Source organism: Protomyctophum bolini, assembly GCF_963924005.1.
Source record: "Protomyctophum bolini genome assembly, chromosome: 22".
NCBI lineage: Eukaryota > Metazoa > Chordata > Actinopteri > Myctophiformes > Myctophidae > Protomyctophum > Protomyctophum bolini.
Genome location: NC_137883.1, coordinates 20,667,768 through 20,690,059, shown reverse-complemented (window position 1 = coordinate 20,690,059; position 22,292 = coordinate 20,667,768). Strand labels below are relative to the sequence as shown.

Sequence of the window (22,292 nt, the reverse complement as noted above, 5' to 3'; positions counted from 1 at the left end):
TGTTTATTTGTGTGAGGAGTTGCTCACAGTCAAAGACAGAGGGAAAGTGTTTATATTGCGACTGGACACACAATAAACATAATACAAGAGCACAGAAGGATAAAAAATAGTGAGAGAAACAATACAAGATAATGAAAAGATAAGAAGACAAAAACAGACCCTCTATAAAAGTGTACTATGTGAGAGAGAGAGAGAGAGAGAGAGAGAGGTGTGCTGATGGTTATACCATTTTTTTGTCATCTTTGTGTTCTGTTAAACGTTATTATTGCTGAGAGTGACGCACACAGGGAAAAGCAAAAAGGGGTTCAGAACAGATTATGTCCGTTACAGAGAAAACGAATTCCTCCTCCGTGCCTGCGGGATGCGCTCATGAGTCATGCACATGTTTGGGAGCGTGCCTGAAAATGTCTCTTGGAGAGCGAGTGAGACTCCACATAGGCTACCTACGGTGCGTTGTCCAGCACAGTAGGGGAAATTTCGTTCTCCTCAGACATATTCATATCTTGCTAAGTGTATAAGCTCTGTATCTGGTTAATTGCAGGTGGATGCGGCACCCGCTGGTTTTATCTTAACCGCCTGTTCCCTCCCGCAGATATTTAAATACCGCTCGTGCCCGCAACATTTACGTTGTGTCCCGCGGGCACAGCAGGCTCCCACTCCCGAACGAGTGCGGCCCTATGCTTGCGTCCATATGCTGGGACAAACATTCAGTGACAATAGCCAACGTGTTGCGACGCGTTTTGTGAACTTGTATGTCCGCTATTTTCTGCAAAGTGATTTGGTGTAGAGGTTAAAAAAAGGGGGACTCTGATCAATGTTTAGGGTATAAGTGATTAAACTATGGTGGTTTTTAAAGCAGAGCACGTACTGTAGGTTTGTTGGCGGCCATTCGCACCGTTGTTCTTGCAACTCGCTTGTATTTGGATTTTCCCACATAACAGTAGGTGGGGATCGCTGATCGTCTGCAGACATGGGAGTAGTTTGTTAAAGTTTCGATCAGTGGTTGTCTTTAGAAGAAAAAAAGGAGGATAATATCTGTGTGATTCTAAATGGAAAGCATGTGAATTGGAAGAATTTAAACCGGAGCATAAAAAAATTGAAATATAAGAGATACTGTGGGAGCGACAGTGGTCCTTTCTGCTTGTCCATGCATGAGCATTGCTAGTGCCAAGGCCCCAGATGGCACAACCTAGATGTCCATGCTTGGCTTTGGCCGCTATTATTCCCAACAGTACAGCCAGTGCTTAGGCTGTGTCATCAACCAGTTGGTTTGTTTGAGTGAATCCATTCATCTGTTTTTGCAATAACAATAACTCTTCATTTTGTGACACATATGTGTGATTATATTATATTAACACGAGCACAATCTTTCAATGAATCCCGTCCTATGCAAAAACATTGTCCATCTATAAATGCACCAAGTCTTTGTGTACGTTGGTAATCCACATAACGCGAGAACCGACTTCAAATTAGACACGTGTTCCACACCACCACAGGGAGTGCAGAACTAGGTGGCGTCATATACCAACATAATAAAAGGGCACAGAAGGATAAAAAATTGTGAGAGAAACAATAAAAGAGAATGAAAATATAAGGACACAAAAACAGACCCTCTATAAAAGTGTATACACTGACTTTGCTAGCCTGATGTTCTCAGGCAGGTCATTCCAAAATGCACAGGCCTATTGTGGCAAATAAAAGGCCCAATCTAGGTTGTCCTTGTTTGACACCGTTTTGTTTGTATCTGTATCTGGAACCACCACTGATCTATGGGAGGGCTTGGAGGAGAGAGGAGAGCGGACAAAATTTCCCACCGGATCAAAAAACGTCTCATGCTAGCCTGGGCACCATTCCATTTCGGGTTCATGAACCGGTCGGGAGCGGATGATATCGCTACGTTATGTTGTAGTATTGTTTTGTACAATTTTGTTTTGTAACATGACGTAACGATATCATCCGCTCCCGACCGCATCATACGGCACTTTTGGAACAGAGACCAGGCTTTCCTCCGAGGTGGAAAGCCTGGTGAGGCGAGGTTAGTCTCATGCAGATTCTTGACGATACATAGAAAAAGGAATATCCACACTCTCTTGAGTAGTTTCTTATGAGGATTCATGAACTTATTTATTTACAATGAACACACACAGCAGCTGTCTATCTAGAGAAACAGACGTGTTTTGGCACGTCGGCCTTCCTCAGCGTTTCAAAACAATCAGCAGGCCCACCCGAATTGACAACTTGCCCCACCATAAGATCCACGAAAACATCCCCTGAGGCGTGAATTCCACTGGGCACGGTAGCGTCGCAGTCCAGCCACCATGTGACAGGTGCAGCCACTTGTGGAAATCTGCCAAATACACAATGGAAAAAATATATATAAAGATAAATGTCATTTAGACATTATCCGCCGGCCATTATAATAGCCTATCCAGATTTTCTTTCGTTTAAAATATTGGTTAAAGTGGTTAAACGTCTGTCTGTCTGCCTGCCTGTCATACAGTACTGTACATACTGTGCATAACTTAATTATTTTGCTATGGAACAGCCTGAATAAGTAGTTACATTAATAAGATTGATTTCCATGCCCAGACACATTTGCATTTTGACCTGGATTTACACTTCTTCAAATTATTAATAAGACATGTACGCACTTGGATGAGATTTTATCATTGCACTGACTGTATTATAATAGTTTCTGTGCAATCTCTGTTGGCATTCTGAAGTGTAACGTTTGTTAAAAAATATATAATAATTAGCCGTTGCATACTGTAAGTTATGGATGCCTGTGTACTGTATATGGTAAACTGTGTACAATGTATATAAAGATTATGGGAAATTGATCCGGCTAGCCATTTACTGATTAATAGAATGCCATGACCCGGTCTAATTTCACATTGGAATAGAGTTGCTTTGCTTACTGTACCTATATTCTAATTTTTTTAACTATTTACAATACATGTGCTTAAGGCAGGTTCAGGTACACTCACTACATCCCATAGCCTGGTGGGATGATTTCTCTGTATTGGCCCACTAGTCCATTGTTAGGCCAACCGGCCGACCAATGCTGTAATCCCATCACTCAGTGACTGACTCGGTCAAAGGCAAGTACATCTCTTGGACCAGCTCCACTGATCCAGACAAAAAGGAAAGAAAAACACATTACACCATGCAGCAAGGTGACATGTCAGGGGTTAATTATTGTTGGTACCTACCGTATGTAGAAAGATGGGAATCGGGGAATGAAAGGGAAAAAGAGAGAAGCAAGGTGTTCAGGTGAAGAGGTGGTATCAGTACTCTTACAAACCCGTCCCCTGTGCTAATCGCCAGCTGTAATGTATTGTCACCACACAATGAGGGGAACACCTCCCATAGCACAGAGGAGACGATTCAAGAGAGAGCTGAGGACACAGGTTCTAAGTCACATGCATCAAAGGCTTGTGCTTGTGTGTGTGTGTGTGTGTGTGTGTGTGTGTGTGTGTGTGTGTGTGTGTGTGTGTGTGTGTGAGATTGATTTTCAGAATAGAATAGCTCTTCTCTTGAGACGAATGTTTAGTTGAACAGCACAGTTCTAATTCAGTTCAGGAATCCTCAAAGGAGAGTACCAAAGGGTCGAGACCTTAGAGTATATATTAATTGAGACGGCACCGGATTTCTCCTCCCATCCACTTGCATTATGTTGCTCAAAAGCGCATGAGGCGATTTCACTCCTCCTTCCGGGTAGGAACAGAGTGCATTCTGGGATGGATTGGGCCAAATCGTGAACACGCTGGTCGTTGACTATCATTGCACGTGTTCACGTATGAAACAGCGTTCACCTGTCATCATGAACGTGCGTAATGATAGTCAACGGACAAGCTTTGGCCCCAAGCTGCGATACCAAATTCGGCCACTATGTCCATTTCGCCTCAGGGTTTCCTCCGGGTGCCGTCTCTATAAATATATAGTCTAAGGTCGAGACGGGATGAGACGGTGTTGGCGTCCGTCCCAGCGGTGTGATATGTCTGTTGAACGTCGACCCAAGTGATTCAACTGGTTCAATTCAATGGCCCAAACCACACCAATGGGTCACAATCGTTGCGAGGAGTTGCATGGCGACCCTGGTGTTTGGGGCTTTAAGGTTGACACTACTCAACACAACACAATTTAACCTAATGGAAAGTGCATCCTGCCCTTAAACATCCACATCCATTTTAGTAATTTCTGAATAAATATTTGAAGCTTTTCAGAAAAACTAGGTCAGTATTTAGAAGGCGTTTTTAGAATTGGCCTTAGTCCTATGAATGGGTTAAACATTGCACAGGGAAGATACATCAAATAAATATGAATTATATACAAAGAGTTACTGCTATTTATTTATCTACAAGCTTGTTGTATTGTATTGTTGTATATACTGTATGAACACTTTTCAACACGGAAATGATTATGACTATCACGCCAACATAATTGTGATTATCTCAAATAATTGCTATTAGATGATTATGAAATAATTGTCTGATTGTGACAGTAACTATGCATCATTTTACTAGGTCAGGACTAAGAGGTATAATTACCGGTATTTAATCCAGGCTTCACGGAATGTGGAACCAGCCACTACGTCGGCTGGATGGAAGCACCTATCTCTTTAATTATCTCTTTTAATGGCCCTTTTATTTATTTTCACAAGCAGTTCAATATTTCTCAACAGATGGGTCACAAACTATTAGTGGTGACCTCGTGCCTCCCAGTCTATGTGTGCAGCACTAACTAAGCAGTGACATTTCAATACAGACACAATTAACTCCTGTCCCACCTGTTCTATGCCATTTGACTTCCCAAAGGTCTCCAAATACCAGCCATCTTTTATCTCTCTGTCTCTCTCCGCTGACGGATGACCCCATTCAGCTCGGTTCAATAGCCTTCTCCCCAGCCATTATGACCCATGCGTTGCAGGTCTGCGCGTGGCACCGCCTTTTGTTATGCGGGCAACCAAACAAACGAGGCCTGTCAATTTGGTTATTCAGCAGGAACCCTGTGGCGTTGGGGGAATGCGTTGGGCAGCGCAGGCATCGTAAATCAGGTTGCATGGAGGAGATCTCCTTGTGTGACAGGCTCCCAGGATCCTGCAATTAACATCAGCCCCCCTCATCAGCACACATCTATCCATGCCACACACATCTTAGCAGAAGGTCAAAGGCTCACCCCAATGTCTTGCCAAGCTTTCAGTACAGCGCTGTGACTGCAGACAAACAACTGAGTCAAGATGTGTTTCATCACTGTTAAAGAGGCACTATGTTCCTTTTTTAATTAATACATGTAGTTTTGTCCATTCTTTATGGTAATACAATTGAGGTGGTTGTCATTTGTCTCCCTGCTTTTGTACTGAGACATTTAGACTGTGTCAAAGGTCATATCTCACCTCGGATCTGACATTTTGACCTGATGGTCAAGATTCAATGTTATACCCCAAGCGAGCAAGCAGGCTCTGTTAGGTCAATGGTAAAAATGTCAGTACTGCAAGAAACGGTTCAAATCTGGGGTAGAGGGGGGGGGGGGGGGGTTGAAAGCTTTAAGAAGCTGCCCAGATAGAGAAGCTACAGAGATAAAGTGACTAACTAGCAACTAACTAGCTCGGTCAAGTTGTCTCAGTTATTTTTTTGTGACGCACGTAGCTCAGTTATATTCTCCTCAATTATTTATTAAATGGGAGAGTGTGTGGGATGTGGGCTGTTGGTGGTTCTTACTATAGATTCTCTCTCTCTCTCCCTGTCTCTTTTACTCACTCTGTCTATTTTGCATGTGCTCCAAGGTTCACTTAATGTACATTTTACTCATCCCTCATCACATTATTCTAAGAGAGCACTATTCTGAATTCTGTGTTTATACCACCTACACCATTAAATGGAAGCGGTTGTTGACTGGGTGATGGGATCAAGTTGTTTCCCCCCCAATTATGCATTTGAAGGAAATCGTGTATAGTCCAATCATAGTAACAGTGGGATGATCACAGCAGCATCATGTGCTATTTTTTTGTGGAGATACCAAATTATGTACAGTATGTACTTTGTATTATACCTTTTACATAACTCTTGTACTGCTGGTAGATGAGGTGTGAGTAATGAATGGTTTAGTAGAATACGGTTTACTTTCAGTTTGAGTATCGCTGGTCAGGTCAGGATGATGAACAAACATAACACTATGGCTGCTGGTTACGATTCACAGAGATTCTGTCACTTGGGTCCTCTTGTTCTGGCACAGAACGGGAGACGATCCGTCCGTGCTGTTGAACCTCGAGAAACCTTAATCACACTGAACAGGAAAAGCTGACGTCTCTTATGAAACCTCGGAGCACACGGGTGCAGCCAATGACATCAACGGCAACACCAATGCACCCCCAAGTATTTAAAATCGTTTTATTTCAAAACTAATTCCCATGTTACACATATTCACATACACAAGTGCACAGGGCTGTACTGCCCGTCACAACGATACCAGATAACTGGCCCCTGGATCGTGTGTGTCATCATAACCATAAGCCAGCAGTGGACCTTACTATATCATCTGTGGGTATAGCATCAGACTCCTAGCTAGGAGTTGCAAATCAAACTGATATGAGTGAAGAGGGGGAGATGATGTAGTGTTGCACTGTAGCTATAATAGAAAGGGGGAAGATGGAGAAAGTCCTTGGCATTATATGGAGTGGTGTGAGAGAGTGCAGAGGCTCTGACATATAAACTTGTGCGATTCTTTAAACCTAATACTCTTATGACGTAATACACTACACTGGGAGCAACATGGAACAATTTATATCTTGTAGCAGTGTACGTGTGTGACGTATACCCGAATATGATGAAGACCGAGAGAAAGACATAGTTTATGTATGTTTTGTTTGAAAGCAACGTTAGCCATTGTTGTTGGTAAAATCCCTGAAGGGCCAGTTAAGTTTCCGCCTGGGTGATAACAAATATAAACACGCGCACACACACACACACACACACACACACACACACACACACTGTCTCAACTGATTTGTCAATGCTTTTTGACCTGTTTTGTCTCTTCACTCAATACTCCTGGTTAAAGAGTTTTAAAAGTAGAGTATGAGAAGTAATTGGCTTCCGAAGTAGTTCAGACATTTTTCTTAACATAATAAGACTCAGAGGCTCAGAAAACATATACGACAAGTGGTGCGTAGGCTGAGCCAGATCATCAAAGACATGCACCTCCCCAGCCACAACCTGTTCACACTGTGATGCCATTAGCCAGGCAATAATGCTGTAACAAAAACCAACGGAAATGCTAAGTAACAGCTTCCACGGCCAGATCACCAGGCTGCTGAACAAACTGCTGACCAGGCCCTGTTGCCATGTCAGTCTTGGGGACACGTACAGACCGTCACATGTATGCATATGACTGTGAATACACTCCATTGCCATCACACTGGCACTGGCGGTTCATGTTCGGTATATTTGACTGTGAATATACTGTTCCCACACACTCATATGACATACAGTACTTGATACTGTTTAATTGATTGAACAGTTTATTAGACAGAAATGTAAAACAGCATCTGCTATCTGCTGCTAAGTGATGTGTGTTGAAGTGAAGAGCCTGCCCGTAGGCCTTCTCTGCGTTAATTCTAAATGATTATTAGGACTCTCTTTTGAAATGGCATTATTAATTGGTGATACTTATAGTGATATTATCTCACTCACTCACTCATCACATGGCCTAGGCCGGGACCGTAGGGGTGTCATGGTGGATGCTTGGGCAGTCGGGGATCTCCAGAACTCAAGACAATTCTGCTGTGCGTAGCAGAGTCTGGAAGCTGCAATCTGTCCATTCCTTGATGTTGTCCATCTCTGCCTGCCTCTTCTCCGCTTTCCCTCTACTGTCCCCTGTAGAATGGTATTTGACAGTGAGGTATGTCTTATGACATTACCATACCAGGCCAGTTTGTGACGTTTTACTATTGAGTGACATTATATTGTTTGTTTGGCTATTAATAGACTATACATTTATACTTTTATAATACTATGTACCGTATCTTCATTCTAGACTTGATATGCTAACTCATACAGACCCAGTGCAGATGTCTAGTGTCGGTGTATAGTTTGTTTTGGCTCTTGGTGTTTCACTAGTCTGCTGTTGCTGCTGCTATGCCATCAGAATCCCCCCAGGGGATTAGTAAAAGTTTATCTTATCTTATAAGACAAATCAAGTTTTCTTGTTTGTTACAGTATGTGGACTGCATACAACTTTAGTTTGTAGGTATTTGTCCAGCAGTCAAGCCAGTACAACATATGGAATCCAACTCATGATTTCAAACGTCCAATTTGCATGCTCCTAATGTGTAGCTATTGTGTCGCTACGTCAAGACTTACTGAATGCTTTCGAAATTGCAAATTTTTGTATTTCCATACAGTATTCACTATTCAGGAAATATTCCAGAATGAAAATATATGTATCCTATTGTGGAGCTGAGTGTCTATTAAATCAAAGTGAAAGAAACAGTGATTGGAGAGGAGTGAGAATGATATACCACCACTGGCCACAGTTGGGACTTTGACTGCAGTTTAACTTTCTGCATTATATTTGATAACATCAGGACATATCCATGGTTGGGTCTTATGCAGCATGCATGGCTATGGATAAAATATTGGATCAAGAGGGTATAATCGGTATGTTTATACCCGGTATGTTATTAGTACACTTGAGCATTTTCAGCGTTGCCCAGGAAAATAAATTGCTTGTAGGCAGGCTGACATGCAGACCTTGTTCTAGAACACAATTATAGTATGATTGAGCAAAGCTTTGCTCGTAACTGCTGTCAGATAAAAAATAATCTCCCTTATCTGAAACATATTTACAAACCTCTTGAGGTTTGTTGTTTATACTCAGGGGAAGACTTAAGGTTGTTATGAGGCTTAAAGAAGCTCTTAATATTTAACACTTGGATAATTTAACAAATTACCGTCAGGTATAGGATTTGTTGGATAATATTGCACATTTCAATAAAACTAGTCTACCATCATAAGAACTAAGTTTAAATATCACTCTGAGCTCACGATGCACGAGTACTTAGCCTCGCCACCTGACTGGGTCTTAGTACTTGAGCTGCACTTGCACTGCACACTCTCTGTTTGTCTCCGTGTGAAAGACGAACAGCCACACCATCTTGTATCAATCACCACTGTCTTTTAGGAACCGCCAGTGTCACACACTAAGCTCCCAATTAATCCCGTCACACCAGGGCTGTCCATTGTCAGCTTGCAAATGGTGGTGTGGTCGGATGTGTTGGAATCCCTGTACCGGTGGCTTACACCCTTCATCTCAGCTATTGGTTTATCATCTGGTAGCACCCATGCAGCGTTAGCATGGCTAGAGAGAGGACACAGAAAGATGAGTGCTGTGAAGAGGGAGACAGAGCTCTTTACTAAATGTTCAGTTTTACGCTGGAGAGGCTGTGAAAGTGGATTAGCGGCAAACCTTGAAATTGTCACACCATCACAGAATCCACCACCGAGTCCCCAGCCGGCCCGCTTACAGCTAAGTTGACATGTGAATCCACATGACAGTAATGACCAATCTCATACTGTAGAAGTGAAAAGATGGAACACACTACATGTTGCCAATTTTCACAAAGGCAAATAAATTTTATATTTGTTATATAACCTTTGTTTTCTACAACCCTACATATACCGCAATTGATTGGACAATTTACATTATTAATCCAGTGAAGAGTACTGTAAATTCCTTTCCTCACCCGCATAAAAATCACATTTTATTACAGGTACATCCTAATATAAATGCACCACGTACTGTACGTGTGTACGTACTGTACGTCTGTAATCCACATAACTCGAGAACCGTTTGCCTCACCGACTTCACATTTGAAACACACATTCCACACCACCGCAGGGTGCCCGGTGTCCGTCGGATCGCCGGTTGTCCAGAACCAGTACAAAAGTCTCTGCCCGGGCTCTGGCCCTGACCACCCCTATATCTCCTTATATGGAGCTGGCACCGCTCTAGTTGGGATAAATATGCTGAAGAGAAGAGGAAGGACAGGAGGTTTATGGATGAGGTGAAAAGAGGACATGCATGTTGCTGGAGTGACCGAGGAAGCACAACCACATTGAAACAAATGATCCTCTGTGGAGATCCTTGATGGGAATTAGCTGAACATAGATATAATTAATAACATAATACTCCTCATTGCAGTTGTTACCTTGTTACCAATTATCATGGGACCTACTGTAGAATTAATATCTTTAAATTAAGTATAAAGTGCTCTTTATTGTTACTTTATTACATAATACATACAGGCATGATTGCAGTCGTGTTGGGACAAAGCAAGGGACAATTTGTCCTCTGCAAGAGGCCAGCCGTCAATGAGAGGGTCTGTGTGTGTCTTTGTGACTGACGACTGATGTCACAGATGACTAGTGTCACATGCTTTCATTTTATTTAGTCTTTATTTAATTTCAGCGGATAATGAAGTGATACCACGCTGCAAATTTCAGTGGGTAACATCAAAACCAACCTCACACCCCACCGCAGCCACACGAGCCATGCACCAGATACAGTACGTTAACACAGCTGACACTATCATGTCACGCTTCCACGAGCTCTGTTATCTCAATGTTGCACCATCCCTGCAGATGTCTCGCCTGTGACACATATTTCCACAATAATAAACAACCCATCCAATTATCACGTGGAAATGGTTATCACCCCTGTCTAACATTCTGACTCTGAATGGCTATCAATATCACAGGCCAGAAATAGCCAATCTACAAACTCGCAATGTGTCGCAATGCGTTATAAGCTTGTAGAATGGATACAGTGCACGCAACACCACCATACAACGATCAGGCCAGATGTGCCTGCTGACAATAACATTATCCCTTTTATTTGTAAAAAATCTAGAAGTCTTTTATTTTGATTATTGCTAAACTGAATGAGCTAATTAGACAACGATAAGGACATTTCAAGCAAACTGTGTGTGACCGTGACCATTTTACCCCTCTCCAGATTCCATGTAGCCATTCTTATAGAGCCATGGTTTTGTTCCACAATGATATATTATTCTATATCTTTATGGACTCGGTGCGTCGGAATATATCAAGATAATATGGTTTAATGAACTTTCGAGAATCCTCTCCCTCCGCATACTGGGAGCACACAACATTGGGACATGAATTTGGGTCACCGCTCGCTTGTGGCTGAGCAGGGCAGTCTCATAAAGATGGCTGGTGAGTTGGCATGCAGTCGAGCCAGCCGTATTGATTTGCCTTGGCCTTGATGCTTATAAAGTCCTCCAGTTTTCTCTCTTTTTTTTAGACTTCATGTCTTTGTGAGCTTCTGCACTCGCACTTTCTTGCTTCTAGGTTTGTCTTCCTTCACCCAAGACACTCTTAAAATCCTTTCTGCTTTCTGTGCGAAATTGCTATAATCAGCGCCGGTGCAGTTACTCATTTAAAGCCTCATAGAAAGCACTTTCCAATAGAGATTGCCTGAGCTGTTATCGGAGGTGGGAAATAATATTGGTAGTGATGAGCTACTGATTTCCTAATGGACTATTCAATGGGAACCTGTAGAGGCTTACTGTATATGACATGCTTTCAATAGTAAAAAAGAAAACAATTTCAATATTGATAATTATTATTATATTTTAGAGCTTTTCTGTCTTTATTTGATACAGTACAGGAAATGAGAGAGTCAGGGAGTGACACACAGCAAAGGTCTGCGGTGGAACCCTGGAACTTTTCTGTCAGACTGTATCAGAGTGTATGGTACACCACTTAAATGCTCGGCCATCGGCGTCTCATGATATTGACATTTTGGCCAATACATTGGCCATTGGCATTAATGGAATGAATACCTTGCTTGGACTACCTAGGAAACGTTTTGTGGTTGTTGCATAGACGCTTGAACATCACGTGTGTGCTGTGCTTCCATATGCTTTGCAGTTTGCACATGCTTTTCCAAAGCACTAATGTTCCATTTATTCACTACAGTGAGTTAATGAAATGTGCCCTGAGTGACAGTACACATAGCAGTATTGCTTTCCATGAGTAGACAAAAAGGACAAGGGCAAGTCTTTATAATGAACTCCCAGCTATTTATCATGAGGAAGGGTGACAACCCTGATTGTGTATTAATCAAAACAGCTATCATCGATGTGCCAAGCTTGGCAGCCATTTTTCATCAATGATACGACATTAGAGTTGCTTGGCATATTGTATCATTACGCTCAAAAGTCTGCTAATTGATAGAATGGGCTCATAAGCTCAATTACATTATCGTAAACAATTAACTTGGTGGTCAGAGGTCATGATAAAGGTGCTGTTAGAGATGATCGTGTTGACAACTACGATGATGATGATTACTATAATGTTGACAATTTAAATTATTTGTTGATTGATTGATATATTGAATTAATTACTAATATCTTTTGTTGGATGCTAATTCATCTCAATTTCCGGAGTCAACTTCCCAAGTAGACATTTACAAGGCAGAAAAACAACAAAAAACACTTTAGCAGAAGGTCAAAGACTCGCCAAGCTTTCAGTACAGCGCTGTGTCTGCAAACACACAACTAGGTCAAGATGTGTTTCATCACTGTTAAAGTGGCATTGTCACGTTCTGGTGGACCCAAAAGCAGGACAGCCAGGCAGGTGGTGATCAAACCCATGGTTGGGTGTTTTGACCTGAGATCAGATTCTAAAAATGTCTTCTATGTCAGTCGCTCTTCGATTTTTCAAAAATAGCAGATCTACAAGCTCGTAGCGCGCCACTCGGTGGCACGCTATGAGCTTGTAGATCTGCTATTTTTCAATAGCTAAAGCATAGCATAATGCTAACACCAAAATGGGTTAATAAAGGTGAACAGAGACAGATAACTCAAAATAACATGATGAACTGACACCAAACAAGGACTGACTGGGGAACAAGACTAATATACACATGAGGCCTGATTACACATGAGAAACACCTGGGGAAGACAACAAGAACCAAAACAACAAGAACATAGAAATACAATTTAGATAAGCAGAACATAGAATCAAAACAAGTAGAACATAACATAAATACAACATATAGATGGGCAAAGTCTGTGACCGTGACAACTACGTATGTTCCTTTTTGAATTAATAAATGTAGTTTTGTCCATTCTTTATGGTAATGCAATATAACTTATACAATTGAAGTGGTTGGAAGTGGTTTGTCTCCCTGCTTTTGTACTGAAACATTTAGACTGTGTCAAAGGTCGTATCTCACCTAGGATCTGATATTTTGGTCAAGATTCAATTTACAGTATACCCCAAGCGAGCAAGCAGGCTCTGTTAGGTCAATGGTAAAAATGTTGGTACTACAGGAAACGGTTCAAATCTGGGCTAGAAGAGGAAAGCTTTAAGAAGCTGCCCAGATAGAGAAGCTATATAGAGATAAAGTGACTGACTAGCAAATACAGACCTGTAGCCTTGCCTGTTTATTGTTACATGTGTGCTCTGTCAATTTGTCTCAGTTATTTTTTTATGACACACACGAGCTCTGAGTTATATTCTCCTCAATTATTCCCTTCCATTCACGGCGGGTTGGTGTGTACGTGACAGCAGTCGTCAAGAGGGAAACGGGAGTTCACTGAACAGTTCAAAAACCAAGAACAGGAAATCCCATATGCCTTCGTCTCAAGTGACTCCATTAAATGGGAGAGAGAGTGGATGGGATGTGGGTTGTAGATTCTCTCTCTCTCTCTCTGTCTGTCTCGCTTTGCCTTTCATAATGTTTTGGAAGTAATTTAATAATAATAATCTAATCTAATCTAATAATAATCTAATATTCAAGCACTGTAATGTAACTTTTAAGAGATTCCCGGCGGTTTATATATATATATATACACTGTGCCTTCAGGCTTTAGCTGTGTTTACAGTGTTATTCAAATAGATAGTAACTGATTTTTCACAGTGAGCCTTTAAAATAACAATGCAATTAATAGTATTTGAAAATGTAGGATTTTAGGTAATTTTGTTGAGATTTTAGAAAGGTTCTCAAAAAGGCAGAGAGAAATGCGAGACACGCCAGATCCCCCCCCCCCCCCACTTTCCTTTAAATTGATTCACATTAGTATTCATTTCTGTGTGATGATTTGTCTGTCTTTACTCAAGTTGAATTTCCAAGATCTCATTGGGAGAGTAACATGTTCTGCTCTTTGACGGATGCAGGTTAAACATGGTCAGTATTGCATTCTGGGACGTGCAGATTGACAGACGGAGGTTTTCCGCCTGTGAGGTAATGCATGGCTGACTGCCTTTCTGTTTTTACTACTCTCGCTACTCCTAGCCGCGTGTGTGCGTGTGCGCGTGTGTGTGTGTGTGCGTGTGTGTGTGTACGTGCGTGCGTACGTACGTGCGTGCGTGCACGTTCTAGTTCCATCCAAGTGTTACGCACCTATGCTCTTTGCACAGTGAAATCCTTACAAAAACAAAAACACCGCAACTCGCTTACAATACACGGACCTGGCAACCCTGCTCTTGTATTGGATCCCCGACGCCACCATGTGACAGCGAGTTTCAGTACTCCACACGATCGGACTCCCGGAAGTTACACAGCTCACAGCTACACACACCACACTCACAGAGCTACGTTCCATCTCGAGGTGGCAGTGGTGCAACTCCCAAACGGAATGTCATCTAGATGTGTGCAGTGTGGGACAGTTTGGTTGTGATTCTCGCCGGCTTAGGTAAGAAAGCCAGTGCTGCTAAATGCACGAAGTGTGACACTATTGTGCTTTCCTATGACACGGCGAAGACCAGCACATCTTCACTGAACAAACACTTTATCCACCCCTTTCTTTTTCGTAGACTATGAGGCAGGGGGGACGCTCCTATTACGAGCCTCAGTACAGTACACACACTATTTACCCTGGGTGTGCGTGTGTCTACGATGTGTGGCCATCCGCTACTACATGTGAAGGGCACATTAATGGTGGAGGCCGTCAAATCCCACAATTTGTAGTTAGTACACAGAATGCACAAAGTAGTACACACACTACAATTTCCGTGTGTACATTGCTTCTTTCCCTCTTTTTTGCCCTTGGCCACATGACCTTTTCAAAACAACCTTTGCTTTAGGCTCCCTGAAGAGCAACACACACCTACACATTTCTGAAACAATCTCTCTCACACACACACACACACACACACACACACACGTTCACCCTAATGTGCATGTCATGGACATTGGACACGCATACCTCCTACACACATAGTCCCGTTCAATTCTCAGTAGAGCACCCACCAGAGAGGTCACTTGAAGGGCATCAGTGGCTCTGGAGGAGGGAATCAAACCGGGAACCAGACGGTGGTGGTCTGGGTTCCTGATTCGATCCCTGGCTGCTTTCAGCTGTGTGGTGAAGTGTCCTTGAGCAAGACACTGAACCCCCTGACTGCCTTGCATAGTTGCCTCCGCCATCAGTGTGTGAATGTGTGCTGCTAAGAACATAATGTACAATATGTGCGTGTCTGTGCGTGCGTGCCTGTGAATGTGAAGTACAGTGTAAAATGTGTCAGAGTGGTCGGATGACTAGACTAGAAAAGCGGCGCCTGTGAGATTAGCTGCTCAAGGACAGACACACGCACATACACAGTTACACACAGACACAGTCAGGGGTGAAAACATAATCCTGCACAGCCTGCCAGAGATAAAAACAAAAAGTGCTATATACTGTAAATGCACTTAACCCATTAAGACCTGAGGCCAACTCTACAAGTGTCTTCCGTCTCCTAAACGTTTTCTGAAAAACTTGCTATATCAGTACTGCTCAAACCTTTTCATGTCAAGGAGCCCCAAAATGATATGCATTTGGCCGCGGGATAGCTTTCCTTACAAACTCACAGAAATCTCCATTTTCCCACAGCCACTGATGTGGAGGCATTACATTTTTTACTGGGTGAGTTTGTGCATTCAAATGCAATGGCCCATTAAGTAACTGGACAGAAAGTTGCCACGCTATCCCATTGATATTAGTAAACAAAATGATTAGTCCCTCTTCCCTGCCCTGTTTCCACTGTGGATCTATTGTATTCTTTAGGTTTCTCTTTTAGCTGTAACATATTACACTTAAACCTTTTTTAAACATCTTGGAAAGAGTTTGAAACATTTTTAATACATTTTGTTTTTACACAAATCTTCCCTTCTATGGGTCCCTGGCAAGAAACAATGTCAGATGGCAGTCCGCAGTCAAATACATAACATGTTGGGGCTACGCCTTGGCACAAAAAAGTTTGATAACTACTGATTTAGAGTTTGTAGAATTGGTCTCAGGTCTTATTGGTCTCAGAGGCACGACTCCCTCTTTCCCAGCAGCATTTGTTTTGGCAATGTCCTGGAAAAGACACGCTATGATTGATTGGCCAGTAGTCTCTTGAGTGGCCTTCAGGATTCCGCTTGACTTCCTCCTCCCGTTGGAGGCAGGTCGCTCCAACAAACTGCAGAGACCAATGAGGCATCTATATTTTATCTATGGTTAAGGACTCCAGGCAGGTATCGTCCTAGTCACATGATGGTGTGGTGCAATCATTTAGAGTATGTAATAGCATTTCATGGTGGTAAAACCCTCTTCCAATTAAACATGACAGGGCTGTTGCTCTGTCAGTTAGTATTTGACCAGCTTAGCTGTGGTTTAGAAAGGATTCAGTGCTATCAACTGCAACTCCGCCCAGCCAATATGTCTATGCCCGCTTAGAAGCGATTGCACCCAGGACTCCATGTCAGCAGGTACCCCACTGTGTGCACACATATTATGTGTGCACACCCTCCCCCCCACTTTGGGTAATTTTTTAATCTGTATTTCGGTAGGTGCTCTCTCTTTCTCACTCTGCACTTTAGAACAACTATAAATTCTGGTTTAGTGTTTGGTAGTAAGCCATTCTTAATGGAACAAACATTCAGTTTACAAGTCCTGATGCCTGAACCAATTAGTATCCCAAATAAGAGGCAAGTTTTAATAAGTGACCAGATAAACTCGACTTTTGTACTCTTGTTGATAAGGGATAATGTTATGAGACCTGCACGACATTAGCTTGAACTTGAAGATACTCTAAAGACCATACTGCTGCACCCACGTGGCTGTGTCATATGATGCCATGCAGACATTCAAGTGCCTCAGATTTGACGAATGCATACTTCAAACACAGTCCAAACATAGTGACTGTGTGTGCAATGGAACAGAAACATGGACATTCACTGCACAAGGTTGTGTGAGGAGATCTGTCACATCTTTATAAATATCTCATTAAAATCCCATAAAGACAACTCGATGTGCTTGAATTCTTAGAAAGAAATTGCTGTCGGAAGAGATGAAAGTGTGTGCAGACAGAAGTGGAGAGACGATTGCACTTACAATATGGGAAATGTGTACTTTATACTTCTCAAATTATATAGACGGAAAAATGTAAAGTCTGCTCTCTGGATGCTAAAGTAAATCAGGCTTTAATATTGATACTCCATGGCTGAATCAGAATACACTTTATTGTCACATCACATGTTTACAGAATTAAAGAAGTGGGTGAAATTTGTTTTCATGCATAAATGGTAAATGGTGCATTTATATAGCGCCTTTATCCAAGGTGGTTTACAGAGATTCACCTTGCCCATGCATAGTTCCAATCATATCGCATATCCCATAGATATGATATAAAGGTATGTGAGCATAGCAGTAGGTGTATACTATTACTTATGTGCATGATATCCTTATGGACGTTAACCTACATGTGACTGGAGATTGTACCCTTCAGATTTATTCCCTGTTGTAAAAATGGCTGATTTACACTTACATTGCTTGTAAATGTTAGAGTGATGTATGGTCCATGGAATGCAAGGCAATCTCTTTTACCAGGCAAGTGATGGTGACAACATTATACTTGAACATCTATATCTTCTTTGTTTATGGGAACAATTTTAGTGGCACTGTACAGTGATTCATCCACCCATCAATCACCACGTAAAATTCTAATAAGTGGGAATATGGGCCATATTGATTCGGATCCAGGTAAATCTTGTTATTGTGGACACTTGAGGCAATAATTTGCTCTGGATTTGAAACATTTCTGTTCTTCGTCGTTAGTGTACTAATACTTCCTACTTCCGGGCCGCTTCCCTACTTTCTTCACAGATGTTACCAATGATACTAATTAAGGCTCTGTTCCATTTAGTGTGCATTGGTTCTCAAACTTTTTAAATTTGAAGGACACCCCAAGTTCTTTCCAATTAATTTAGATTGGCTAAGCAAGAAGCTTAGAAGCATACAAACCTGCTCAATTAAAACATATTTTATTGTATTTTATCTACAACAGCTCTGTGTGAAAAGGCAAGGTTTTATAAAGGAAGTAAAGGAGGCAATGTCAAACAATGTAAATCAATATGGCTCTATTAGTAAAGAACTGCCTGACACAGGTTACTATCAAAAGCTTAGGAAGGATGTATTAAGTATTGCAAATCTACAAAACGAGCGGATTCAGCGATTATAACAAAATGTAATGGTAGGCTTAGAGGCATCCGTGTTAACATGCAATCTAACGCTGTGGTTTAAGTGTGGGCTCATCGCCCAGCTGCTGTGATAATTAATGGTATCAATAACCATTTTGAAGGCAGGGAGGAGGGAATACTTCTGACTGAAAATGTTTTGTACTATAATGGTATGAAAGTCATATAACTACCTTTTATCTAAAACAAAATCACACCCGTGTGAAGTGAGGGGCTGATTGGTTGAAATAAAGTATTCAAAACATAAAACACACAGGCAGAGAGACCCTCTTCTAGACGGCTCGTCCACTCGGAGCCATGTCACAAAGAAAAACACAATTGTTGTCGATGTAGAGCCCATTCTAGCAACTGTGTAGAAATATATCATAAGAAGTGGTTACCTGTAAGAAAGTTCAGACTGCACTTAGCTTATGGGGACATTGTAGAGCAAGTGATAGTGTTGGGAGGGCCTTGGTCTTGGCACAAGTACTTCTAATCGGAGCAGCACCCTTATGCAAGAAAAGATTGGTAGTGGAGCAAATACATCACTGGAAGGAAGTTGGAATGTGTGCCAAAGCAGTTTTCCAAGCTGGGTTGGGAACTAAGGTGAACTGTAGAGATAAAGAGGCATCGTTGGAAACCGCCAGTGGTGGAAAATGTACTCAAAGGTTGACTTAAGTAGAAGTACCAATACTGCAATTTAGAAATACTCCATTATAAGTGAATGTCTTAAATTCAAATTGTAATTGAGTAAAAGTACAAAAGTATTGGCATCAAAATGTACCTAAAGTGCAAAAAGTAGAAAGTAATCATTATGAAGAATGTACCATTTTAAGTGTTAGCAGATCTACAAGATCATAATGTGCTGCATGCTATGATATGATATAGTACTTTATTGTCAGTTCGCACTGAAATTCGTTTTGCGACCCAGCGATGCTCACGCATTGTGAGCTTGTAGATCTGCTTTTTTAAATTGGCGGAAATGTACATATGGCTGAAGTTGGTACTGGTACTGGTGTAATAATAAACAAAATCAACAAAGTATACGAACTAGTAGCCTAACAAAAGTTAAAAAATAAATGTAGTGGAATAAAAGTAAAATATTTGCCTCAGAGATATAGTGGAGTAGAAGTAAAAGTATTGGAAATTGGAAATACTGAAGTAAAGTACAAATACCACAGAATTTTACTTAAGTACAGTACAGTACTTTTCTACCACTGGAAACTGCCTTTATATTAGGAGTAGTTTGAAGATGTCCTCAGTTCTCAGACACAGACATGCTTATAAATGATATCTTGACAGAATACAAAGTGATCTTTTTCCAGGGTGCTTGAACTTGGTGTCATCATAACCAATCAATGCTTGTCCTGACTGCATGGTAAATGAGAGTATAGGGAGATTAGGCTTTGAAGGTAAAGCTAATATTTGGAGATGGGAGAAGGCATCCATCTCCTTAACCTCTCCCAATCGACAAATACGTATAATGCAGATTCCTTGCCCACTTACCCTGTTCTGTTCATGGCACTCACTCTCACTTTACAAGTCACATACAGTATAAGAGCTGCTAAATGCCTACATTGTACATTCCTTAAATGATAAATTATGCATAGTGTAGGCCAGCAACTCCCAACCCACAGACAGTGCTAACGACCTGATTGATGTTGCGGTTGAACTGTGAGTGCATTGCTTGCTTGCACCCATGGTAGGCTGGAAGTCATACATTCGGGTGAGTTCTCGTCAGCACCCAGGATCCGGAGTTCTGTTAACCTGCTGCTGACATCAATGATAAGGTCGCTATGGGTTGTGGACTAAATGCAAGTCTGCCGAGCCACCACAGCTAGCGCTCACATGATGCAGTTTTGACATGCAATGCTGTAGGTGAGGATAGGTTTGATCAAAGAGTCTGCAGAGGGGTTAATAATGGGATCTGTCTGTCCGTCCATGTGTCCGTGTTTTTACACTTATTATAGTAAGCTAGTATTTTCTTATTGCCAAAGTTGTGCTGGGGATCACTTCCCATACTACTTATTGGGACCAAAGGTTATTTTTTACACAGTTTCTCTGTTACGCCAGACAAAAATATATACTTTAAAATGAACAACAAGTAATGATTCTAATGAAGTCATTGGGTCAATTTGCAGTCTGAAGTTACGGCTTCCTGGAAGCAGTTCTGAGATAGGAGTGTGACCTGCGATGCGCGATGCGCTCCCAGCATGTTGTGGAAAACACATTCATATTTTATTCTGACCCTGTGGCAAGAGCCGTGCTATAGATAACAACTTGCCTGGCTCCTCTGCAAACAGCAGTGACCTTAAAAATACACAAGAAGTGGCAGAGAGCGTTGAAAAGGGAAACGGTTTCAGAGCATGCCGCATTACATGCTCCCAAGAGGCAAGAAATGAGACAATAAATGTCTTTAAGATAAGAGAGTGAGGTAGGAAGAAAGGCGATTAGAGTACATCCCAGAGAGAGAATTTGTTCATGGTATTTATTTATTTATTTTCTTTGGTAACAGAGTTTAAATTCGGCCATGACTTTCTGAATATCAAGCTCCAGTCAGTCTTTCTTCACTTCAATTTCTTCTCCGTTTGTGACCGTTAAGCCTATGCATACTTGATACTTGTTTGTGCACTGGTCTTGCATGTTGAAAATAGCTGGTCTCGACACACTTGACTTGAGTTTGTATACCTGCTATTCCCGGAGCGCAACACATGTGCAACCAATGGAAAACAGAACATCGAAACAAAGTAGCCACTCCTTTTCTGTTTACAAGGAGTGAAAAGCTATATAATTACATTCATTTGTAATAACTATGCTATCATAATAACCAGTAAGACTGCAAAGGGAGAGAAGCGACCTAAAGGGGCCTAAAGGGAGTGGGGGCACGGCTTTCCGCATGGCTCACAAAGGCGATGTGCCTAGATTGTGAGTTGTGGACTTGTACGCATATTGATTTTGAGATGTTTCCTCAATCTGGATGTGGTCCAACTGGTACAAGTTGCAACAACCTTTGCAGGGAACTATAGCATCACATTTATTGCACTTTGCTTGCCCAGCCTCAGACTAGTCATTTCCCTTAACCACACTTTGGACTTTGAGATCTCTTCGACATACTGTCTGTCCCACTCGCTCTGCGGCGGTCGCTGAATGCACAGAACAGTGGGCGTATCCTCCTCGACCCCACTCACTCATGTAGGTGGGGTGACGTCACAGGCCAGCAGTGGAAGACCTTAGGGGGCAGTTTGGGGCATATTTAGGCAGGTGTGAGACCATTGAGAGCTTTATAAGAAAGTTAAACAATTTTAAAATCAATCCTAAAAACAACTGGAAGCCAATGCACTGAATGCAGTGAAGCTAAAACTGGAGTAATATGTTCTCTCATCTTAGTTTTAGTTAAAATGCTGCCGCATTTTGGACATTTCAGATTTTGTAATCTGTCAGTTGTTTTCTTAGGCAAGCCGAGAAAAAACAACGGCGTGAATTAGCGTTTTTGCATCTGTACTGTTACTTTCTACAGTCAGGTTGCCAAGTCTGCTTATTATTGATTCTTTCTGCTCACTAGAACCGATTATGAGAACTGTCTCATCCTCATTTAGCTTGAGAAAGTTCTCACTCATCCAGCATTTGATGCTAAACAGGCAGCTCAACAACAGGTCTAAAGCGCAGGGATCATCTGGAGCTACAGAAAGATATAGTTGAGTATAGAAATGAAAATTGATGTGAATAGAGACCAAGAATCGAGCCCTGTGGAATTCCAGAACCGATGTCGTGTTTGTCTGAGTCAAACA

At 41.7% G+C, this 22,292-nt stretch overlaps 1 protein-coding gene across 1 annotated transcript in view; it reads left to right on the top strand.

The window, feature by feature from the left end:
• Window positions 1–22,292, top strand: part of astn2 (astrotactin 2) — a gene marked incomplete at both ends in the record, with an annotated part of 472,482 nt that overhangs the window by 125,342 nt on the left and 324,848 nt on the right. The gene's annotated exons all lie outside the window — the stretch shown is intronic.